This window comes from Tupaia chinensis, unplaced genomic scaffold (genome assembly GCF_000334495.1).
Source record: "Tupaia chinensis unplaced genomic scaffold, TupChi_1.0 Scaffold145057_1, whole genome shotgun sequence".
Lineage (NCBI taxonomy): Eukaryota > Metazoa > Chordata > Mammalia > Scandentia > Tupaiidae > Tupaia > Tupaia belangeri.
The window spans coordinates 1,685,441-1,712,454 of NW_006204918.1; the positions used below are offsets into that span (position 1 = coordinate 1,685,441).

The window sequence follows — 27,014 nt, forward strand, 5'->3', positions numbered from 1 at the left end:
ACTCCCATGTAGTCAACTGCAGCTCACTTCCTGAACCTGGCGGCTTAAAACTCACACCAGGCACCTGTGTATGCTGCCCAAAATCCCTAGAAGAGAATGGAGAAGAAGGAACTGCAGCATGGCCATCCTCCCGAAGAATGATTTCTCACTTTCTGTCTCTGTTTCTCTCTCTCCAGTGAGAACAAGTGCCTGGAAGCAAAGATCTCTAAAAAGTAAACAATGTGTATATATAGGCATTGTACATACTTGATGTGTTAATTAGGACCAGTCCTGTAGCCTAGTGGTTAAGGAAGTAGGCTCACGAATGGTCAACCATAGTCCTGGCAGCTTGAAAAACACAGCAGGGAGTTTGATCCGTAGCTGGAGCAGAGAGCGGACCCCAGAGAGCCCTGAGCAGCCCCACCGCCACCGCCGGCATAGTTACCAATCACACCCCGGGAACTGCCGCACCTGGCCCCAGTCACCACCACCATAACCATGAGCAGCGAGGCTGAGATCCAGCAGCGGCCCGCCGCCCCGGGGGCGCCTGCCAGCGGGGACAAGAAGGTCATCGCAACGAAGGTTTTGGGAACAGTCAAATGGTTCAATGTAAGAAATGGATATGGTTTCATCAACAGGAATGACACCAAGGAAGACGTGTCTGTGCACCAGACTGCCGTAAAGAATAACCATCCCCAGGAAGCACCTTCGCAGTGCAGGAGACGCAGACTGTGGGGTTTGATGTTGTTTAAGGAGAAAAGGGTGCGGGGGCAGCAGGTGTCACAGGCCCTGGTGGAGTTCCAGTTCAAGGCAGTAAACATGCAGCAGACCGTAACCATTATAGACGCTGTCCACGTCGTAGGGGTCCTCCACGCAATTAGCAGTCAAATGACCGGAATAGTGAGAGTGGGGTAAAGAACGAGGGACCAGAGAGCGCTCCCGAAGGCTGGCCCGACGCCCGGCCCTACACAGGCGAAGGTTGTTCCCCTACTACACGCGGAGGCCCCGTGGGCGTGGACCACGACCACAGTATTCCAACCCCGTGCAGGGAGACGTGATGGAGGGTGCTGACAACCAGGGTGCAGGAGCACAAGGCAGACCAGTGGCAGAATATGTATCGGGGTTATAGACCACGGTTTCGCAGGGGCCCTCCTCGCCAGAGACAGCCCAGAGAGGACGGCAATGAAGAGGATAAGGAAAATCAAGGAGATGAGACCCAAGGTCAGCAGTCACCTCAACATCGGTACCGACGCAACTTCAATTACCGACGCAGACGCCCAGAGAACCCTAAACCACAAAAAAAGCAAAAAGCGGCCGATGCCCCAGGTGAGAGAGGCTGATCAGGGGGCGCTGAGTAAATGCCGGCTTACCATCTCTACCATCATCTGGCTTAGTCATCCTACAAGAAGTGAATATGAAACTCCAGCAATAAGAAATGAACAAAAAGATTGGAGCTGAAGACCTTAAGTGCTTGCTTTTTGCCCGTTGACCAGATAACCAGAACTATCTGCATTATCTATGCTGCATGAGGTTTTTATTATTTTTACCTAAAGATGTCTCTTTTTGGTAATGACAAATGTGTTTTTTTTTTTTTTTTTTAAAAAAAAAAAAAGCCTGTTTTTTCTCAATACACCTTTAAAGGTTTCTAAATGGTTTCATATCTGGTCAAGTTGAGATTTTTAAGAACTTCATTTTTAATTTGTAATAAAAGTTTACAACTTGATTTTTTCAAAAAAGCACCTGTTAATAAAGGTCTTAAATAATTAAAAAAAAAAGAAAAAAGAAAAAAAGAAAAACACAGCAGGGGGACCAGCAGTTGGTGTAATGGCTATGTCGCTGGACTCCCATGTGGCCGACCATGATCCAAGTTCCAGATCCGGTGGCTTAAACTCATGCCGGGTGCATGTGCATGCGTGCCTAAGATACCAAGAGGAAAAGAGAAGAGAAGGAATTGCGGTGTGGCCATCCCCTTTGGGGGATGATTTCCTGCTTTCTGTGTCTCTCTTTCTGGTGAGCGCACCACAGCCCTATAGCAAAAAAACAACAACAACAAAAAAAAAAAACAAGAAAAAAAACCTCTCAAATAAATAAATAACAGAAAAACACAGCAGGTGCATGTGCATGTGCATGCATGATCAAAATCCCCCAATAATGGTGACTGAAGAAGTGACTGTGGTGCGACTATCCCCATTTGGATGTGCTTTCTCCTCCTCCTCATCCGTCTGTCTCTGGCAAGTAAGTGTAAATGCATTGTATCAAAAATGCCACTGGAAAATGTACATTAAAACCACATCAAAGGACAGAATATGAATATATATTGGTTAAAGTCTTTCAAGGGATGGTAATAAGGCCACATATAAAAATCTAAATGTGTGTATTCCTTAGTATAGAAATTTGTAAGAATTTATCCTGAAGTGAGGCCAGCAGGTGGCAAGGTAGTTAAGGCAGCTGGACTCCCACATGGTTGACTGTCGTTCGAGTCTTGAACGTGACAGCTTGGTTTCTCAGTTTCTTTCTGTCTCTTTCTGCCAACTTTACATAATAATAATAATAATAAATGACAATGAAAGCAACTTTACATCATCATCATAATAATAATAATAATAAATGACAATGAAAAAAATAATTCTTTAGAAAAAGAATTTATGCTAAAGAAATCATCAGACAGACCATATGTATTTATATAAAAAGATACTCTCTGAAGTGCTGTTTATAACTGCAAATATGTGGAAATAGTATCTGTGCCTACACAGCAAAGCTTGGTTACGCTATACACATTATAAAATATTTAGAATCTTATGATAGTTATTTCACAAAATGAGAAAGAATTACCTAAAAAAGGCATCTATAATAATTTACCTTTATATTATTTTTTTCTTTGCCATAAGGCATGTGCACTCGCTGGAGAGAGAGACACAGAGAGCAAGGGAATGTGAAGAATCATACCCTCTGCCCACTGCCAGAGGGGATGGCCACACTGCAATCCCCTTTTCATTCTCCTTTGGGGATTCTGGGCGCACACACACACATGCACCCATCTGGGACTCTTCCCACAGAGTTGGCCATGTAGGATTCAGCACCTTTACCGCCACACCACCGGCTGGCCCAACCTTTAAGTACTGCAACTTAAGACTGTATCAGAAAATTGTGTAAAGCACCATTTCCATATTTTAAAGATATCAGGTCATCATGAAAGTCATGACATATTTTTTTCTGTTTTCCTGTGCAAAAATGCATCAGGACTTTCCTGACAACCCAATACATGTGTGTGCCTATTCACTTGTTAACTTCTAAACATGTGAAAGGATTTAGAGCAAATTGACAATGGTTTATTTTCAGAAGAGAAGATTACAGCAGTATGCTTCTACTTTATAAAGTTCTGTGTTATTAGAAATTCTTTACTTGTATTACTTAGGAAAAAGCAGAGCAACAGTTATTGCCCATTTGAAAAAGACAGTGAAAGAGATAGCCAAAAACGGGTATCTGAAAGACAAGAAATATTGATTCCCCTGGGGATAAATGTGAAACAAAGCCAGTGTGGGCATCAGTTACTCTACGCCTCTGTACTACTCCTACACTAATCTGCCCATCTCTTGATTGATTCTGCTCTTTGAAGCTATGTTCTCGTCACTTCAAACTAACCCTTACTTCTGCGTTAGGTTGCTACTAAAGAAAATGAAGACTTTTTATTATATTCCAACTTACACAGTTACCAGTACATTTATCTTTATTGACTAACACCTTGGAGTTCATTTCAGTAAAAATGATCCTGAGTACATGTCAGAGTTCTTCAAAACCAGTTTTATGTATCATCTTCTAAGAAACTTTAATAACCAGTTTTATGTATCATCTTCTAAGAAACTGAAGAAAACAATTTCAGATATTTCAAATCTAATTTAAGAAACCATTAGAGAAAAGAGATACAAGAAACTAACACATGTTCAACAAATAAAACTATTTTCTAAACTATTTTCCCTGGTCTGGTAAGATAAAATTTTGAGCTTTCCTGGTGATAAAGATGCCAAAAATGAGCAAATTTAGGGCTACTAAGTCAAGCGAGGTACCACAGTTCTAACCACATTAAACAAGTTTAAATTTGCTCCCACAAATGAATATCACTATTTAAAGGCTTACTTTTATAATCTATAGTAGACAGAAGAACAGCAAACAAAAGCTTGCATTACAAAATAACAAGTCTGTAAGAACCTACTTGAGTAACCCATATATGCAGTTCTCTGCTAAGTTCGACTGGTCACAGATTTTCTTTTAACAATGCATATACATGCACACATATATGTACATTCACACACATATAAAAGATACAATCTCACAACAACCCAAAAAGAGAGCAATAACTACAACCCGTTTACAGAGACTGGGCAATCTGAACCAAATCAGAGACAGCTACTTGTTTGACTGCAAAGGCCATGCCACTTACCTCAGACCACTCTTACTTCCTGTCCCACCAGAAGCCTCCTCTACATAAATCCCCTACTTTTCACACCTATATGTAAGAGGTAAAGATGTAAGATAAAAGGAAGTGATACTCAAGACCAAGGAAGTGACATACAGAACCATGCTGACTGGCTAGGTTTGGCCTTGGCCTTATTTGGATAAACTATGGGGAAACAGAACATACTATTTTCCATAATACCTGTATTAAAATGAATTCAATGTAGGTTTTTCTGGATAAATCAAATTTTAATCATGTATTCTACACTAGAATCCGTAAGAAATAAACAATTCTATATGAACCAGCAAGCAATAAAACACAATACATTTACTAGTAAGTAAAATCTCACAGAATGCAAATTATAATATAAAAGTAAACGCTAGTTCTGCATTTCAGTTAATTTCAGAAACTAAAAAACAAGCTATAATATGAATAGTCACAATATCATATTAATACATTTTCTTGTAGCATACAGGAGTCAAAGCTAATATATGCATAAAAACTGTTAAAAAGTTAGCCACAAAACATAGTAAATGTGGTTACAGGTAATCAGAATGCATATGAAAAAACAAATATTTCAAAGGGAAAATAGGCTCAAGGCATATAACGATGATAGTAAGTTAAAGAATTCTAGCATTTGTTCATACATATAATAAGAGGAAATGTTCTACTTGTAATATGTATTACAATTCAGAAAGAAATTATAACAAATTCTTAGTTCAATGACTAGTATAACTATAAAAGCAGAAGTAGACAAATAAACTGTACAATGTATATTCTCAAATCTAAAACAATGTTTCTCAAGACCTCAAAATCCACCATTTCTTCAGAAAACTCAGGCAATCTCTTAATCAGTAGTAATCCTTACATTCCAGCCCTTATCACTGATTTTAAAGTGACACTATTTCTCTGTTTCTTCCACAAACTCTCCTAAGATTTAGGAACCTAATATTAAAGCAACACCCCCAAGCTGCACAATGACAGAGTGGACAGATGACTGCAATAAACTTAAAGATAAAGTATGAAATTTAAATCTAAATCATGATGGAAGTACCCATCATCTTCTACTCCAGTGAACTCTGTGGTCTGAGTTTTTTTGTTTCTTTAAAACAAAACATAAAAATTTCTCCACAAAATAGGGTGGACCTTGGTTTTGCTGTTAATGTTTTGGGTTGCCAGGCTCCACCACTAGGTGGGAGTATTACCCCTATGGTCTTGTTCAGTGATCCGCGCTGTCCAGATCCATTCAAACCATAAACCCGCTCCCGCTATTTGAACACTTTAGACCCCCCTTGCCCTACTAACAGTTCACACTGGTCACAGATAGCTCACGGAAATATTTTGCTTCTCTGTGTCATGAAGGGGAAAGGGGGAGGGAAGACAGGGAACAGGGGAATGCGCTTTATACAATACCAAATATAAATACACACAGCCATGATAATAAACAAGTAAATGGAAACATTGCTTATCAAAACAATAGCCTTCTGAAATAAGTTACAACCTTATCCTCTTAAGAATCTTTTCAGTAATGGGCCCACTTTAGACTTTCTACCCTGGATGCTATGAAACAAATCTACTGACTTTTTACAAAATTAATTCTTATTTCTGTATGTTATAGACTTGAAAGTTAAATTATGTCTCTTATTTAAGTAGAATTGTGTATTTCCTACTGCAATGGGAAAAAAGACGATTTCCACTAAACACAAAGTATTTAATAGCATAGAACTTGTACACATTAACTCTCAATATGTATAATTACCAATATTAAATAATTCAAGTTAATCGTTTTTATTGATATTATCCAATTTTTTAATTTCATTAAAACATATGTATTGGCCTTGCCAGATTTTCTTTCCTTTCTTTCAATAGTTTTTTCTTTACATAATTTCTTATTTACGGTTAATTTTTACATATCCTTGTGGGGTATGAGGTGGTTTTTCAAAGCATGCATATGTTGTGTGATACTGAAATCAAGGATATTAAGGTATTAATCATTTTTTGCCCAGCAGATGGCATAGTGTTATGTCACTGGACTCCCACATGGCTGACTGCAGTTCGAGTCCTGGACCTGGTCACTTGAAACTCACGCTAGGCAAACATGCATGCATGCCCAAGATCCCAGGGAAAGAATGGAGAAGGGATTGTGAAATGGCCATCCTTCTACGGGGTGATTTCTCACTTTCTCTCTATCTCTATCTCTCCCCCCCCCACAAGTGTGCACACACACACAAGTCCTAATGCAAAAACCTCTAAAAAAGAAAAGAAAAAAAAGTATCATTTTCAACAAAGAACATCCCAGTATGCTGCATTTTAGATATTTTCTTTCTTTCTCTCTTTATATAGATAGATAGATAGATAGATAGATAGATAAATAAATAAATAAATAAATAAATAAATAAATAAATGTTGGCAACACCATTTTTTTCCTCTATTGTAGTACATCATTCCATAACCTATTTGCCTTGTTTACATGCATTCTTGTGTCTATTAAATATCTTGTCCTGAGCCTCTTCCCAATAACTCCTTGTAATATCTGGATATTAAAGAATTTTACACAGATATTCCATTTAACCAACCTACCAAAAAGAAAAATCCTTTATGAACAAGATCAATAATACTAAGAAAGTAAATACCAAAAAAGTTAATAATCCACAAGTTGCTGAATTATTCATTAAGAAGGTTCAAGAAGAGAATAATTTTAGTTATTAACGTATGTATCTCTGACCTCGTATCACACAACCACTACTTAGTCACCACCTTAAATGCTCATGTGCTTATCCCATCTCCCATTCCATTCATTTTAACTTATAACCAATTAAGACGAAGCAAACGAGAATGAAACTATCTTACATAAGCCTAACAAACCTTAGGGCCATGATGGTCACAATAATGAGAAACTCTCACCAAGGAGAAGAGACCCATACACCGACCCAGCCATGGTGGCACAGACAACAAGATGCTGGGAACATGAAGCACCAAGCACCTGTGGGTAACGGCCCAGTGAGACCAGTAAAGGGTACTCCTACCTCCCTCCTTATCTCATATAAAAGACATCATGAGGTTTAAAAAATAATAAATTCATATACAGAACAGGAATCACTACTGACATTCGTTTCACGTTCTCTAGGTCTAACAACATCATAATCATATTTGTCCTCAAATACAAGTGCTTCTGATTTTTTTCGAGTTCATTCAACATTTTTATATATTATTATTACTGTGGCAATATTATTTTCTTTTATTTTCATTACAAAGATTATTCTTCCTAATGTCAGTTAAGCAGTTTCTAATAGAAAATGTATAGAGAAAATTAATTTAATTTTTATGCTAATCAAATGCTTACAAAATAATTTTAAAGCAAAAGCTTTGTAACATGCACATATCCTATATAAGAAATTTTGTTTTACCCTACTGAAATTATGCATGCTTAAAAGAAAATTTATAATATAGAAAAGGAAAAATTGATTATTTCATCAACAGAAATAGATGTCCTAAATCTCACAGTAAAAATTAAAGTATACAGTAAAATTTTGAATTACATTTACGTATCAGTAAAAAAACAATTTTAAATTCATTGATTTTGAAAAACTTCCAACAAACATGTTTTAATGTATAGAAATAAAACAGGGTGGAAAATCTACTTTAGTATTTTTATTGATGTTTCGATTAGCTATAAATAGGACAAAACTTAAAATATCTCATCTCAGGCCAGGCAGTGCCACTGTGGTTAAGGCAGATGGATTTCACAGGGTTGACTGCATGGTGACCTGGTGGTTTGAGAAACATGCCAAGCACATGTGCATGCATGCCCCAAATCCCCAAATCCCAAAGGTAGAGAGAAATGGAGGATTAAGGCATGACTATTTCCTGAGAAGGGTGCTTTCTCTTTACCTCTCTCTCTGACAAGCACATAGGCCCTCTAGGCAAATTAAAAAAATGTGAGCATAATGGCTATGTCGCTGGACTCCCACATAGTCGACCGCGGTTCGCGTCCCGGACCTGGTGGCTTAAACTCAAGCCGGGCGCATGTGCGTGCGTGCCCAAGATCCCTAGAGGAGAATGGAGGAGAAGGGATTGCAGCGTGGCCATACCCCCTAGGGGGTGATTTCTCGCTTTCTGTCTCTCTGTCTCTTTCTGTCTGGCGAGCGCACACGCCCTACAGCAAAAAGAAGACCTCTCAAAAAGAAAAAAAAAAAGAAAAAATCACTAATTTGAAATAAACTTGAAGGTCATTTACCTCAATCAAAACTTCAGTAAAAAAGGATAGTATACTTTTAGCTTTTGGTCCCAAATATAAGGAGACTAGCAGCAGTTACTCTGCCCTAACAAGGAAAGACCTAAACAGGCTAAAAAACAACTCTTCTTGAATCCGTAAGAAAAGAACACAGGGCAAACCTGACACAACATAAAACTAGAGAGAGAGAGACGGGAAGGTGACCTCCAGGAATCACAGCATATTCTAGGAAGTGGAAACTGTGGGAATCAGTGTCTGGACAGAAAAAAAAAAAAAAAAAAAAAAGAGTTGTAACTGGCCAGCAGCTGGAGGCTCAATGTGGACAACTCAGAACTAAAAACCCCAAGAGGACTTAGGTATTGGGTGCACCCACAGATTTGTGAGTTTTACCTCCAGAAGTTCAACTAGTTTCTCAAAAGAAATCAGAGGAAAAACCTGATGTTTCTAGCCAGGAGAGGAGAAAAGGAATCATTCTGAAATATGCATAAGCACTCAGTTCTTCTAAATAAGGTCTCCCTTCAGGACAAACTAGTTACACACAGCCTGCTTACTGAGGTTTTATCAGAGACTAACTAGCCTTGGGGAAAGAAAACACCCAATTCCATCCAACTCTTGCCATCCTGGCCCACCTAATAAGGAAGAAAGAAAAAAAGTTGAGGAATGAGCACAGGAGAGGTCTACAAGCTGTCACAGCCTCCTGCAATACTGAGACCTAACTACAGAACTGTAAATGCTAGCCCTCTCCCAGCACTGCCATCACACTATCCAAGACCACTTGTATCAGCTTCCTTTACCTGATACATCATGTCCACTATAAGGAGACTGAGCTATCAAAAAATTAGAAATGACAAGATAATTACAAGAGAAAAAACATCATTTGAAATGAAAGGTTTTTACCGGAGTGTTAAGGAAACGGCGACCCCAATCAACCACAAAAGTCGGTTCTTGATGTAAAATACAAGAGGCTTTATTGCTAGCGCGCTAGGACTCCACTCCCAGTCATACAAGACATGGCTAAGAGTGAAGTCCCGAACATAGGAGTATTCAGGTTATATAGACATGAGTCCGTGGGATGAGGGGAGGAAGCAAGATAAGGGGTTACAAGGTAATCTTATGATGACCATTTGGTCAGGCTTGCAGGAGCATTTGATCTGGGTTTCTGGGGCTAGCAGAAGGGAGGGATTTTACACTACAAAGGTCTGGGCTAGCTTGCCAGACTAGTTTGCAAATGGCTCTGGGCTCCCTGCAAGGTGTTAACAAATTACCCCAGGTTTCCACAACTTCAGCAGCATCTGCTTTAGTACAGAAACAAAAGAGGCAAAGGTTAGACTTTACCTTTGTAAGACAGGCTAATCTAATTTTATTCTTACAGAAACAGAGAATAAACATCAGACTCAGACATGGCAGGGATGGTGAAATTACCAGACTGGGGATTCAAAACAACGATGATGAATATACCAAGGGTTCCAATGGATAAAGTAGGCATCATGTAAGATGCTTACAATACAATATAAACAGAGGAAAAAAAATCCCAAAACAGAACCAAAACAAGTGGTAGAGATCTAAAAAAACATAACAAAAATGAAGACTGGCTTTGATGGGTTTATAAGTAGACTGAGCAAGGCTGAGAAAAGAATCTCTGCACTTGAGGATATACTGGTATAACCTCTAAAACCAAAGAGCAAAGATGACAAAGATGGGGCGGGGGAACAGAAAGTATATCTGAGAACTGTGGATGACGTTTTAACCTATATAATGGGAATACCACAGTGAGAAGAAAAAAGGTAATATCTGAACCATTTTAATGACTAAGATTACCCCAAATTAATGTCAAACACCAAACCACAGATCCTAGAAGCTTGGAGGTCCAAGCAAAAGAGACACCAATAATAAGAGTAATAAAAAAATATATCTAGGCATCTCATTTTCAAATTATACAAAATCAAAACAAAATAAAACAATCTGAAAGAAGACAAAGAAACTACATAACTTACATTGGTGTACCCTCTTCTCAGAAACCAAGCGAGTAAGAAGACACGGAGTGAAATATGTAAAGTGTTGTTGAGAGAAAGAAAAAAAGTCAACATAAAATTCTGCAACCTGCAAACATCCATCAAAAGTGAAGGAGAATAAAGAATTTCTCTACCCCCCAAAAATTGAGGTAAATTGCTATTAGTAGACCTGCTTTTCGTGAAATGTTAAAAGAACTTCTTCAATAAGGAAAATAGTAGAGATCAGAAATCTGAATTTATAAAGAAAAAAGAGCAACAAAGAAGGATTAAGTGAAGCTAAAACATAAGTGGGCAGGGCGAACAGGTGATGGTTAAGACACTGGATACCCCTACGACCAGCTACAGCTGGAGTTCTAGACCTGGTGGCTTGAAAAATCATACTGGTCACATGTGCATGTATCCCCAAAATTAAGAAAAGAGAAAGGAGAAGGGTCAGTGACCTGGCCAGACCCACTAGGGGGTGATTTCTCACTTTCCCTTTCCATCTCTCTCTCTCTCTGGAAAATGCACACACCCTATAGTTTGATAAAAAACCTCAAAGGAAAAAAAGTAAGTAAATAAAAAGGAAAGGCATATATATTACTACAGATCCCACACAGAAATTAAAAAGATTTTAAAATAAAAAAGGATGCGTCCAGAAAGTAGCACAGCAATAAAAGACAACACTCTGTGAGGTAATCCCCCGTAAAAAGAATACCATTTCAGGCTAGCCAGTTTAGTTAAAGGCTGATGGATCCCACATGGCCAACTGCATGGTTTGCATCCCATGGTTTGCTTCCCAGCTGGAAGCCGCTTGAAAAACACACTGGGCATGTTTGCATGTGTGCCAAAATTCTAAGAGGAGAATAGAAAAGAAGGAATTGTGCACAGCCATGCCCCCGGGGTGAGGGGGGGTATTTCTCAATTTCTAACTCTTTTCTCTCTTATCTCTCTCTGACAAGCACATGTACGCTACTGCAAACTAAAAAACAAAACAAAAAAAATAAAGGTCTCCAGTTCAAGTCCAGAAGCCTACATCAGTACTTGCTTTCTCACAATCCAGGGTTGGCTGAAGTCTAAGAGTTGATTGTGTTGTTAGGACCCTGTTGAGAGTGCTGTCTCTCTCTTTCTTTCTCCTCTCATTCATAAAAAAAAAGAAAAATAATAATCAAACTTTAAAAAGAGAATTAAAATCTCTCTCTTTTTCTCTCCTCTCATTCATAAAAAAATATATAATAATAATAATCAAACTTTAAAAAGAGAATTAAAAAAGAATACTATAAACAAGTCTATGGCCATAAGTTTGATAACCTACATAAAATAGACAAATTTCTTGAATAATGCAATTAGCCAAAACTCATACAAGGAAAAATAGTCAATCTTAATAGGCATATATCTATTAAAGAATTTGAATCAATATTCATAAACTTTCAGAACAGAAAGTACCAGGCTAAGATGCATTCATTGGTAGATCCTACCAATATTTCTTTAAAAATTGTATCAGTTCTCTACAATTTCTTTCAGAGGACAGAAGCAGAAGGAAAGCATCCTAATTAGTTCAATGAAGTCAGCATTACCCTAGTACCAAAACCAACTGAAGACACTATATGAAAAGAAACCTATAGATCAACATTATCTCTTATGAACATATATGCAAATATCCTCAACAGATTATTTCTAAATCATATATATCATATATATGAATATATGACTATCACAAACAAGTGGGATATATCTCAAGTATGCAAGACTAATTCAATACTGAAAATAATTCATGTAATCCATCACTTAAACAGGCTAAAGGAGAAAATATGCATGGTCAGATCAATAGATACAGAAAAAGTACTTGACAAAAATGCAACACTCATTAGTGATAAAAAAAAAACCTCTCCAAGCATAATGAAACTTCCACAACTTGATTTAAAAAAAAAATCTACAAAAACTGTATAGCAAATATCATACTTAGTGGTGAGAAATGAAAAGCTTTTCCACGAAAATTAGGAAAATGGCCAAGAAGTTCCCTCTTACCATTCATTTTCAGCATCTTATCAGAAATCCTGGCTAATACAATAACATAAGAAAAGAAAAGTCATATTGATTTGGAAGAGGGGAAAAAACAAACAAAAAAAACTGCCCTTCATTGTAAATGCTGTAAGTGCCTATATAGAAAATCCAAAAGAATCAACAACAAAAAAAACTCTCAAAAGTAATAATATAATGGTAAGATTGTAGGATACAAAGTTAATACACAAATGTGAACCACTTTCCTATATACCAGCAATAAACAAAGTGAAATTTAAGTTAAAAATACAATTTACATTAGCACTACCAAAAAATGAAATAGGAAGACATCTAATGAAATACACACAAAATTAATGAGGCAAACTACAAAACTCTGATAAAAGAAATCAAAGAACTAAATAAATGATGGAAAGGTATTCTATCTTCATGATCAGAAGATACAATATTGTCAAGATAGCAGTTATTCCCAACTTCGTCTAGAGATTTAATGCCATCCCAATTAAAATCCCAACAAATTACTTTTTGGATATAGACAAACTGATTATAAAGTCCGTTTGGAATGGAATAAATCTGGAAGAGCCAACACTACATTTAAGAACAACAAGAAAGTCTAAAGACTGATACTACCCGACCTCCAGTCTCAAATTTTATTGTAAAGTAACAATAATCAAAACAGTGCAGTATTAGCTCAAGAACAGAAAAACAGGGGCCAGCAGGTGGTATAGTGGTTAAGGTGCTGGACTGCCAGGTGGTCAACTGTGGTTCAAGTCTCAGATCTGGTAGCTAAAACTCACACCAGGCACGGTGCCCAAAATCCAGAGAGGAAAATGGAGGAGAAGGGATTGCGGCATGACCATCCCCTTCCAGGGGATGATTTCTCATTTTCTGTCTCTCTCTCTCTCTCTCTCTCTCTCTGCCTCTCATACGAGGACATGCACCCAATAGCAAAAATGTCATAAAAAAAAATAAAGGACAAACAGATTTATAGAACAGAGAACAAAGAAACAGACTAGCATAAATGCAATTGATCCATCTTTCATAAAGGAGCAAAAAGGCAATACAATGGAGCACAATCTTCTCAATAAAAATGCTAGAATAATCAAATACTTACATGCAAAAACACTGAAATTTACAATCTTTAAAGAATTCAAAATGGATCACAGACCTAAACTTAAGATGCAAACTATAAAACTCCTAGAAGATACATAGGAGGAAACCTGGATGAACAATTGGGTATCGTGATGACGTTTTAGATATACCAATGATAGGACCCACGAAACAAGTATTTGATAAGCTGAACCTCATTAAAATGTCAAACTTCTGCTCTACAAAGTGCAGTGTCACTGGAATGAGAAAATAAAACTACAACCTAGGAGATACTATTTGCAAAAGATACATCTGATAAAGGGCTATTACCTTAAAACTCATCAATAAGAACACAAGCAACATGATTAAAAATGGGCCACAGGGGACCAGCAGATAGGGTAATGGTTACGCTGCTGTTGCACAGTACAAGACCTGGACCTGGTGGTTTAAAATTCAGGCTAGGCATGTGTGTGCGTATGCACAAAATCTGAGAGGATAATGGAGGTGAAGGGACTGCAGTATGGCCACCCTTCCTGGTGGGTGATTTCTCACTTTCTGTCTCTCTGGTGAGCACACATGAACCATAGCAAATCTCTCTCTACAAAACAACCCAAAAAAGTGGGCCACAGAGCGTTTCAAGTTAACTCACCAAAGAAGACACACAAATGACAAGCATATGAAAGAGTGCTCCAGATCACATGTCATCAGAGAAACACAAATTAAATCAATGAGAAAACACAACACACCACTTAGAATGGCCAAAACCTAGAACACTGACAGCACCAGTTCTGGAGACAGTGCGGAGCAGCAACAATTCTCAGTCATTACTGCGGGGAATACAAAATGGCAGAGCCATTCTGGAAGGCCGTTTAACAATGTCTTATAAAATTAATATACTTTTTACCAAATGACCCAGCCATCACACTTCTTAGTATCTACCCAAAGATGATGAAAAATGTGTGTCTGTACAAAAATCTGTACAGAGACTGAAGGAATAAAAATCAGCTCAAACAATACTCTGTAAAAATTAAACTTAACTACTTGCTTTTCTTGCTTCTGTACAAAAGCTTGTGCCACCGCCTTGAAAAACAGCCCTGAGCTATGCAAGCCACTGAGGCTTAAATCTGTAGAGACGTTTAAAACAGCTTTATTCATAACTACCAACACTTTATAAGCAAAGATGTCATTAAATAGGTGACCAGGTAAGCTGTGGTATACCCAAACAAAGAAATAGTATTCAGTGCTAAAAAGAAGTTATCAAACCATGAAAAGACACTAAAGAAATGTAAATGCATATTACTCTGTGAAAGATGCTGATCTGAAAATGCTACATACTGTATGACTGCAATTATGTAACATTCTGGAAAAGGCAAAACTATGGAGACAAAGAGCCGTTTACAAAGCACTATGGTAAGGGAGAGGCCGGCAGGTGGAGCACAGAGGATTTTTTGAGCAGTAAATTGTTATTCTGTGTACCATCATAATGATGGATACATTTCATCATGCATTCATGCAAACCCACAGAATGTACAATACCAACAGGGAACCCTAATGAGAACTGTGGACTTGGGGCGATAATGATGTGTCAATGTAGGTTCAAAGAATGTAACAAATGTACCACTCTGATAAGGTGTCTATACAAACGCATGAGTAGAGAGAGGCAGGAGATACATGAAAAATCACTGCTGTCTTGGGACCAGCAGTTGGCGTAATGGCTATGTCGCTGGACTCCCATGTAGTCGACCGCAGTTCGCAACCCGGACCCAGTGGCTTAAAACTCACGCCAGGCACGTGTGCATGCATGCCCAAGATCCTGAGAGGAGAACGGAGGAGAAGGGATTGCGAGGAGAAGGGATTGCGGTGTCTCGCTTTCTGTCTCTTCTCTGTCTAGCGAGTGAACACGCCCTATAGCAAAAAAAGAAAAAAAACAAAAAAACTCTCCAAAAAAAAAAAAAATTACTGCTGTCTTCCTCTCAATTTTGCTGTGAATCAAAATCTGCTCCCCCCCAAAAATGAGTATTTTTATTAAAAGTATGACAAAATAGCATCATGAAATTAAAGTATATAGAGAACATGGAAAGCCAGAGAAATCTTTTAACCTATTAAGATTCTAATAGAGCGGGGGCACAGGAAAGAGATGATGTTCTAGATAATAATGACAGAGGTCACATAAAATGCCAATTTATACCATGCTTTCCAATCCCTGCTTTCAATCATACTGACTCATCCAGAAACTCAATGCTTAGAAGTAACTTGAGGCTCACAGCAATTAGTTATAATGAACCAAGAAAAAACCTTATGTGAAAAGCACATTAAAAATATCAATGCTGGACCACAGAAAAAGTGATGTGTGTGTGTGCACGTGCACATGCGTGTGCACGCATGTAAACACACATATGTAAATGTTGAGCAATAAGCATTTACTATATACTAATAATACCTTTAAAAATAGATGGTATTAACTCAAGTGTTTCCCCCATTACTAATTGAGAATTCCAATTGCCGTAAGAGTCCGGGCCATACTGATGTCTGGCATGATAAAGCACAGACTCCTCAGCGGTCAGGAAGTTAAAACTGAGCCATATGCTTTCCGTACATGTCCTTAAATCCAATGTCAGATACCTGGTCCTTTTCCAAGGAAAATTCATGAGGGATTTCCTAACTAGAGTGTCAATCCTACTTTGATACACATTTGGCTAACTGTACTTCTTCAGTGTTCTAGGATTATGAAACTAGTACTTTAGATACTAGGTTGTTAGTATTTTATTGATGTGTTACTTTTTTAAATGATTTCAAAACAATTTTATTCACAAATAAAAAGCTCACTGTGCCAGAGAGAGTAATTTTTTTATTTCATGAGCAAGACACAGAGTGAGAGAAGGAGAGGCAGCACCCCGTCAGGGTCCTGATGCCCCAGTCTAACCCAGCCTCAGTCAGTCCTGGATCAGAAGATCCCACATGTCTGGGATCTTCAAGAGGGTCTCTGGACAAGAACCAAGAACCTTCGCATATGGGTCACCTCCTGGAGTGTAACATTTGCTGTACCATTGTCCCTGCCCCCTAATGAGTAATTTTAAAAAAAAGAAAGGAAAAGAGAAATATACGAATTTATTCAATAAATGACCTAAGCATAACTGACAAACTGAAACCACAAATTAATACTTCAGGAACCTGGTGCCCAAATTGCCGAAGAAGAATATACAGTTTATCTTTAAAAAAAAAAAAAAGTTGTTCCCCAGACTATACTAAAATAAACCAAATGATATTATTTCAGATGCCCTAAACTTAAAGGATCAGGAAGCTGCAAAATCAGAGCAGACAACTCCTGGATCAGACTAAGAAATTTAAATCCCCTTTAAATTCGTAAGCAAAGCCCCGTCTTCCGTCTTCCCACTATCACAACCCTGAGCTTGTGCAAAATGCCACCTCATCTCCATATTCTGCTTGTCCCTGTCTCCCTGAGGCTTCCTCCTGTGCCCCCAGCTGGTGTTCTCAAAGGACAAGCCTGACCTCTGCAGAGCTGAGCTTCTCCTGGCTTTCCAGGACTAGTCATTCACTCCCAAGTGCCGCGACCTGACTGAGCTCTAACTGGGCTGCAAACTGCCAACCTTTATCTACTGCACAGCCTCCATCACAAGCCGGAGGCCGGTCTCCTATGTCACATTAAGAAAGAATGACTGAGCAAAAATTAAATTATTTTATTTTATAAAACATTCACAGAAGAGAGAAAACGAGATATCAGTAATAAAACCAAATTCAATCCCACCCAAAAATTTAAAACCACTCATTGAAGCAATGTGAATTCTTCCAAAACCCATCCACAGGCTACTGCCAATGCCTTTTTTGTCAATGAAATATAGGATTTTATAGAGGAAACATAACTGCGATTGCTACATGAGGATACTTGCATAGTAAGATTGTGAAAATGAAGGTTATGAGTTATAGGGTCACCTATAATCTCCTCATGATTACTACTTTTATAAGGCATATTAACAGAAGTTCCAAATAATTTTTATCAAAACACTCCTAAAAATCATGGTATATTGTTCCTTCTACAAACAACCATGCAAATAAAATCAACTTTAAAAAAAAAAAAAAGACACCCTTTTCAGAAACTTTATTTTCTTATTACAGGTAAATAAATGCTCCAATCAGAATATAAATTGATAAAATGGGAAAGAATACTTGTTTTTGTTTTTTCCATCAGACTAAGAAGTTTTTGCATGGCAAAAGACAGTGATTAGTGTGAATAGATAGCCCTCAGAATGGGAAAATATTTTGTAAACTATGTGTCAGATAAGAGACTAATAACCAGAATTCACAGGGAACTCAAGCTGCTGTTCCAGAAAAAGACAATCAATCCTATTAAAAGATGGGAGAATGAGTTGAAAAAACCACTCTCTAAAAATGACATACAAATAGCTAAAAGGCATAGAAAAAATTCTCAACATCCCTCATTGTAAGAGAAATGCAGATCAAAACAACAATGAGATATCACCTAACCCCAGTCAGAATGTCTAAGATTAAAAAAGCAAAAAATGATAAGTGTTGGCGGGGGTGTGGTGAAAGGGGAACTCTCTTACACTGCTGGTGGAATTGTAAATTGTTACAACCACTGTGGAGAACAATTTGGAGATTCCTCAAAAATCTACAAATAGAACTACCATATGATCCAGCAATCCCACTCCTTGGTATCTACTGAAAGGACAGAAGAATACTTAATCAGAAAAGTGCTTGCACATCGATGTTTACTGCTGCACTATTCACAATTGCTAAGTCATGGAAACAACCCAAATGCACACAAAGTGATGAATGGTTAGAAAAACTGTGGCACATATACTCAATGGAATACTATTCCTCCATTAAAAAGAAAAAACAACAACAAAACCCTGGCTTTTGACAGGAAATGGATGACTATGAAAGACTTACTGCTGAGTGAAAAGCAAGCAATGTTATGAAGGAGAGGCATTGTATGTCCCCACCTAATATATACCGAGTGTCTACACTCTCTGACTGACACTAATCGACTAAAAGATATAGAAACACAGTATATAGATGTAAATACCAGATGTAGTGCGTGTGAAAGAGGAGGGTCTGAGGAAGGACATTGGGGGAGGGATAGGGAGGCAAAGCATTAATGGCACAAAGAGGTGTGGTATTATCTGTTGAAGATATTAGTTTTTATCAACAGTACTAGGGAGAAATGTTCACCTGTTGAAATATCCATTTTGTAAGAAAAATACTAATGTGATTGAATGTATGGAAGAAAATGAAATGAAAAAAAAATTTTTTAAAAGAATAATTGTTTTTAAAAATCTCTTATAAATTCATCCTGAGAAAATAAATGTTATTTTAGGTAAAAGATTAGAAAACCTTCAAACTAGGTCTAGGGAATACTGGTCATCATCTTGGAGTTATTTTACTTGTAACCTAAATTTCAGATATCTGGAGAAATAAGTTAAATTTACAGTTTTGGGGCCTTTTTTATTCAATTGGTCCAATTACAACCATTTGTTAAAATCACAAACTCCCTACACAGCATATTTGAATTTTATTCAGATGGCCATTTTAATTCCTATGGCAAAAGTAGCTGAGGTACAACTTGTAAGACTAAAACAATTTTTTAAATCTATTTTGATTTCCAAACATGTACGCAAAAAGAACTTTACTTATTTGACTTTTGAGACAATTTTACTGAAATATAAAACTGAAAAGAGAGCTATGTTGTATTGCACTCAGTTTAAGAATGACTTCTATCTTAAGAATTTCTCTTATCAATCTTTCTTTCACAAAGCAACAATGAATATAATTCTCCCATATCTGGCCAAGATGGAGCAACAAGAAGGGGATTTGCCCACCCACCTGAAACAAGTATTGCCCACCCACCTGAAACAAGTAAAAGCCAACAACACATGAAATGACTTTCAGAACATAGGATATGGGGAAATAAAAGACAATGAAGGTTAGGAGACTGGAAATTAACAAGGGGAACTGACTTGAGTGAGAATTATGGCTGAGGCACAGAGCAGGAGAAGGCTGGTAGAGATCAACTGATTCCCAAGTGATGGAGGCAGATCTGAAAGTCTGGGTAACCAAGACAGCTAAAAGCAGAGTTCGAAGATCTAGAGATATCCCCTGCCTCCAAATCATTAGTTGAGTGCCGACTGCTGTTAAGACATACTGAACAGAGGTGCACAGTACAGTGAGTGTGGAAAAGTGTCCAGTGTCCATATCTTCATAACGATGAGAAAACAACATTAAAATCTAAAGAAAGCAAAGATGTGAAAGATAAGAAAGCTCTAATAGAGAAATACTAACAAAAATAAGAACTACAAACTGGGAAGGTAGCTCTTTATTTATTTATTTATTTTAAGTTTGCTATAGGATGTGTGTACTCACTAGAGAAGACACAAAGGGAAAGTGAGAGAGTGTGCCCTAAGGGGTATGGTCACACCATCAAAATCCCTTTCCCCTCCACTCTTCTCCTGGGATTCTGGACGCACGTGCACACACACCAAGTACACCCTTTGAGCCACCGAGTCCAGGACTCAAACTGCACAGCTAGCCATGTGGGATCCACCTGACCCAATCACCATGCCACAGGCTGGTCCAAGGTAGTTCTTTATATCCCATCTAGCACACATACATTAAGTAAGTTACTGCATAACCAATTCTTAAAATTTAGAGAAACACACACACAATTTAAAGAACAAGAACCTGATTACTGATATTTGCGCTTTAAAATTGGCCATCCTGGATTAAAACCATAAATGTCACCTATCATCTATTTTGCAATACAATTTTTGGTCTCTTAAAACCAAGTCAAAGCCACAAAGGGTGCATAACTTTAACAGGGCATTAACAGAGTTGGGTTTCACTCAAAATTTAAATGGTAATCAGGGAACCAGCAGTTAGCGTAATGGCTATGTCACTGGACTCCCACGTAGTTGACCGCGGTTCACGTCCCGGACCCGGTGGCTTAAAACTCACACCGGGTACATGTGCGTGCGTGCCCACGATCCCAAGAGGAGAATGGAGAAGGGATTGTGGCATGACCATACCCTCTGGGGAGTGATTTCTCGCTTTCTGTCTCTACATCTCTCTCTGTCTGGCGAGCGCACGCGCCCTATAGCGAAAAAAACCTCTCCCCCCCCAAAAAAAAAAGAAAAAATTTAAATGGTAATCAGAAATTACAGAGAAGTTGGAGCTGGCTAATGGCATAGTGGTTAAAGCACTGGACTCCCACATAGCTGACTGCATGGTTCAATCCCAGATCCCATGGCTTGAAGATTACACAGGGTGTGTGTGTGTACATGCCAAAAATTCCAAGAGGAGAAGGGACTGTGGTGTGGCCATTCCCCCATGGAAAAATTTCTCACTTTCTTTCTGACTCTGTATCTCTTTTCCTCTCCTCTCCAGCACATTCATGTACCCTTTGACAAAAATCTAAAAAGAAATTATAGAGAAGCATTATGAAGTAAAATCAATTCCATCAAAAACGCAAGTTACCTTAAAATAAGCTGAAGTTTTAGTTCTAACCTTACTAGAGACAGTAAAATTTTATACTCATTTGCTTGTACATAGAAGTAATGTTTTTCAGCCATGTTTTCCAAAAGAGGTTTAAGAGTATTTGGAACATGTCTCGGCTCAACAATTAACTCAATTTTGGTGGAATGCTAATAATACTACTCGAGTTCTCTAATGTTATTTGCTCATTTGTACTATGTGGGAAGCTGCACACCAGCGAGTCTGCCGAGGTTTCTCAGAGGGCAAACAATTACCATGATTGGTTCCCTTCCAAAAACCTGACCTTCGAAACCTTGCTCTGATTGGCCACTAGAATCCCTCAAATTTGCATATCCGGCACCTCATGATTGGTCCAAAAGCAACCAATCATAACCCACCGTTAACAACCAATCAGGGCCCACCGTTAACAACCAATCAGGGCCCACCGTTTACAACCCACCAGAGTGTATATAACCACGATGCCTGGCCCACAGTAACCAGACGACGCAGACGACCAGGAAGACGACAACTGAAGAGCCTAAAGAGCTGAAACACCGCGCAGGCTCCAGACGACCCTGAAGATCCTGAAGAGCTGACACTGCATCGTCTCCAGACGACCTGGGAGACCCTGAAGAGCTGTAACACTACATCGTCTCCGGACGACCCTGAAGAGCTGTGACACCACGTCGTCTCCGTGCTGCTCACAGTAGACGACGCGACCCTTAAGAGCTGTGACACTGCGTCGTCTCTGTGCTGTACCGTGCTGCCCACAATAAACAGACGACACTGTCGTCTCCGTGCTGTAACACTACGCTGCTTGCCCCGGCTCTCACTCCTTCACTCAGGAAACCCGTTCGGCTGTCCCCCCGGGTCGGGACAGTACTATAACAATGATAATGATAAGTAACCTGCCAAGAGGCGATACTCAAACACGGTATTTCTTTTTGTAAGCTGTAAAGCTGTTTTTCAATTTATTATTACTCCTTTTGAATTTCATTTTCAATTTTGAAACTTTCAATTTAAACTCATAAATATTGTCCCAGCCATCTAACCCTCTGAAACTTGGAGTTACACATAGCATTTTAATAAGGGACCTAATTAGTACAGGTTATAATAGCACTAGCTTAGAGATCCAACACACTACTTAGGAATTCTAATGTGGTAGCAGACTAATGTTCTATGTCAAGGTAAATTTAATATTAATTTAAAATTTAATTTTGAATTACCCACTATTAACCTAGTTAAAGATTTCTTCATTCTAAATGTCATCCTTAGATTTCTAATTGATCAGTTTACCAAAATCAATCCACATTCTAACCTTGCCTTATTTTATTCTGTAAAGCAGTGCTTCTCAACTTTAAAGTGAATAAGAATTGTTTCAGGATCTTTTTTTAAAAACATGTGCATTCTGTATCAAACCCAGTGTAAAATTCTGAAGTTAAAAATTACTAGGTAAGGTCAAGTCACAGCCCACGAACCATACTTTGAATAGCAAGGATCTAAGTACTAGCATCTTGAAAACAATACCTAGGAACGAAAAAAAGTATGCTTTTGAGGCCAAAAAAAAGGGGGGGGAGGATGGAAGGAAATGTCTTAATTTGAAAATAATGAAGGTAACTGTGTATAATTTTTTCAGAACTCACTTAATGAACTTAGAATTTAGAATATTTTACAATAATGATTAAAGAGATTATCTACACATAAACATTAACTCACACCTCTTTGCTAATGCAGTTCAAGTTAAAATATAAATCATCTAAGTGCCAATGCTATTTAAAAGACATGAACCAAAAAGGCATCTAAAACTTCATGAGGTTACTCTATTTAAGTACTGAAAACAGTACAGCATTTTCTGCTGACAGAGAAATAGGGTCTGCCTTCAAATAAAGGCTTTTCCAAAGTTATGAAGGTGTTATTTAAGTATGAATAATGTGAAAAGACTGGATTTTTTTTTAACTATTCATATAAAAGAAATAGTGGGCCAGCAGGTGACATGGTGATTAAGACGCTGGATTCCCCCATGGCCGGCCACAGTCTGAGTCCCACAGCTGGTGGCTTGAAAATCATGCTGGGTACATGTGCATGTGTGCCCAAAATCACAGCAGGAAAATGGAGGAGAAGGGACAGTGACGTGGCCAACATCTAGGAGGGTAAATTTTCACTTTCTCTGTCTCTCCCTGGCAAACACACACATTGAATGGCAAAAATCTAAAATAAAAAATAATAAATGATAAAAAAAAGGCAGAAAAAAAAGAAATAATAACAAAACTGAATGCTACAGTGACACATTAAGTGGAAGAAGTATTTTTATGGAATAGTAACATATCTAGAAAAACAAAAATTAAGTAAACACAAGATCAAGATAATTATAGAGAGCACTGTACGAAATAAAGCACACAGCAGTGTTACTGGCTTCAGTCTTGCACCATATTCCGAAGTAAACCAACATATAAGCCGTATAATCCAAGAATACTGCCAGTTGATTGTGAAATGTTTGTCACATAACTCTTATTGTAACGGAGCCGTAAGAGAACCAAAGTGACTATATTACACTTAGTCTTCCAAGAGTCCATCTTAATAAATTACAACTTACCTTTAACTTTTGTCTTACAGAAACCTCCCTCGCACTAAATGGATCCTCATGGTTAACTAACAGAAGTTAACAATGACTTTGCTGAGTCTCCATGGCTATAAAGACAGGGAAGGGAAGATGCCAGAGGGCGGGGGAGGGGGGGGCCTTTCACAGGAATGACAGAGAAGATTTCATCAGCTGAAGAATTACAAAGACACATCTAGATTTTTAAACCAGGATCTAAGAATAATCTTTCGAGTGCCTCCATTTGCTTCTGTTGCCTTGATAATTATTGCACATCTTGCAGAGAATGGAAACTACAGGCCCAGGCAGACAAATGGCAGCCCAAGCAGTGTGACAGCCACCCCGAGGCTGCCAGTAACCTTCTTGTGACCCTGAGGGAAGAGGAGCCACCTCAGTAACTTGCCCTGTGTTTGTTCCCTATATAAGCGTTGAATGTTGTCCCATATGGCAAAGATGGTTATGGACTCTGGACAGTTGTCTCCCAGTATTGGCCTCACTGAAAAAATGATTTTCTTGGGACCAGCAATCAGCGTAAAGGCTATGTCGCTGGACCCCCATGTAGATGACCACGGTTTGAGTCCAGACCCAATGGCTTAAACTCACGACGGGCACATGTGTGCGTGTGCCCATGATCCCAAGAGGAGAATGGAGGAAACAGGATTGCGGTGTGGCCATCCCCGCTGGGAGGTGATTTCTCTGTCTCTCTCTGTCTTTCTGGTGAGTGCATGTGCCCTATAGCAAAAACCTCTCCCAAAAAAAAGAAAAAAGAAAAGAAAAAATGATTTTCTTTAGCCCAGTCTTGTCTCTTTGTGGCAGGTAGGATGGATCTGACTTGGGACCTCGAACACACTCGAGCTTCCCTGCCCATCCTGCCATCAGGACAAGATGAAACAGAGCTCCTTTTACAGAAGAAAAGTTAGGCCTGTCCACGGCTGCTGGAAAAACTGGCTAATAACCTATATGGAGAGCAGAGGTTTTCAGAGCGTAGTCCTCCAAGCAGCAGCAGTTCTACAGCATGTGCTGGAATCGCTAGGAGGGCTCATTCCTTACAAAGTAAATGAGAGTTTCAGCGCCAGCCACAGTGGTGCAGCAGTAAGCACCATGGTACGGTACCAGGACATGCCTGTGATCTCAGTCGGCTGGAAGCCTGGCAGGGGGGCCATGGAAGTGACAAGACTCTGCTGGGGATTTTTCTCTCTCTTTCATGACAGAAGTAAGTTTAAAACGTCTAAAACAAAAACAAGAAAAAAAAAAAAAAACACTCAAAAGTTTCCTATCTGTGGGTCAGGAGGGCCCAAGAATTTAAACTCTAACAAATTCCCAATAATGCTCAAAGTGCTGGTCTAAGGACTACAGTTAAAACCAGTGCAGTAAAGTAATGTGGTATTAGCTAATTACTGCTGATCCTGCCCCCTGCTGCTGGTCCATGTCATCTCTGGCTCAACAACAATAAATATAATTGGTCACGAATGACACATAGTCTTTGGATGGCATCCAACTGCCTTGTCATCTACATCTTAAAGAAAAGTGAGACGATGCTGCATAAATCTCAGCTTCTCATTCTGAATTATCTGCAACACAGTAATTACCCCTAGTCTTCCTGATCTAGACGATTGTGTCCTGCATGGGACTGAGGAAACAAAGCCCCCATACTTGTGTTCCAGGAATCCAGTTGTTCATTATCTTTATTCTATTACACATAGAGAACAATATTTGAAATGCCTCTGTGTGTAATCACAACTAGTGAACCAATTCAATTTTTTTATACCATAATTAACTACACACCAATGTCAGATCTCTAGCCAATTACTCAAATTAACTAGCAATATTTTCATGAGATTCACAACTGAAAATGTTAAAGAACTACAAATGGATTTCAGAGTTCACGGGAAGGCCAGCCCATGGCCTACTGGTTACATAGCTGGATCTCACATAGCCAACAACGTGTTTCAAGCCCCAAACATGATGGCTTGACAAACCCTCTAGACACGTGTGTGGGTGCTCAAAATCCCAAAAGGAAGAAGAGATGAAAGAGAGGGGACTACGGCATCATCATTCCTCATGAGGATATTTTCTCACTCTCACTCGCACCTTCCCTCTCTCTGCATGGAGCCCACGTGCCCCCGGCATTTAAAAAATATTTAAAAGTTTGTGGGAAAATGGAATGAAAGTTAATCTGGCTACAAAAATAATTTGAAATACATAGTTGTTTGATAGTATTTTTCATAAACTTTTTAAGACCTCTTATATTAAATAAGTTGAATATCAATCATCCAAATATTTTAAATCCTACAAAAATATTAATACAGTTAAGCCACTGCGTTTGATTAGACCTGTCATAGACAGCTGTCTTACATAAGCACATTTCTTGCGAAATACTGTTCCTATAGTAGCAAAGAGGGCAAAATTAGTGAAGCCATCTAGCAGGAGGTTTGATTCAGCAGCTCAGCTGTTCACTATGCTGACATTCTCCTTCCTCCTCACATTCCTGATTTTTCCCTCCTGAAACTGTATCCTCATTTAAGAGATAGATCTCCTCAAGTAAAAGCTTCTTCTCTGATTTGTGATCTATAAATGTCTTATGCTTCCTATAATGTATACTTTCCAGAGTTGGCCAACAGAGACAGAAAATGCTCTTTTCAATAATCCATCGGCATTTCCCTCCATAAAAGGATATAATTAGTGCTGGAATAGAAATAATTTAATTAAACCTCCCATACAATATGGCATATACAACATCCTGACAGTTGATCACCCAAGGTGAACACTTCTAGTATTAATAAAAAAGAAAGCTTGCTATCTCACTAGGCAGCTGCTTCTATTTCAAAACAAAGATAATATTTCAAAATTCTTCCTTGCATTGAGTGCCTATATTAGCCCGTCTAAAACCCATCCACCAGACCTGGTTTTACCCTTTCGAACTACAAAGGAGTAAGTCTTTACACAAAAGTACACCTCCATTTACAGGTACATTTTTACGAATTCAAAGAGAACAGCCACCAGCCTGTCTTTCGTTTTCCAAACTGAGCTTACCGAACTATTTCTAATATTCCCTATGTAACATGGCTTTCACTTTTTGCCATCACTGTCAATCTCTGCACTGGCTCTAGCTTTCAAATTTAAAATGAGTTTTGACTGCATGCTATT

The 27,014-nt window shown here is 38.5% G+C and overlaps 1 pseudogene; it reads left to right on the forward strand.

Moving 5' to 3' along the window:
- The first annotated feature begins 477 nt into the window (after positions 1-477).
- LOC102492838 (nuclease-sensitive element-binding protein 1 pseudogene) lies at positions 478-24,265 on the forward strand (annotated as a pseudogene).
- Positions 24,266-27,014: the final 2,749 nt, after the last annotated feature.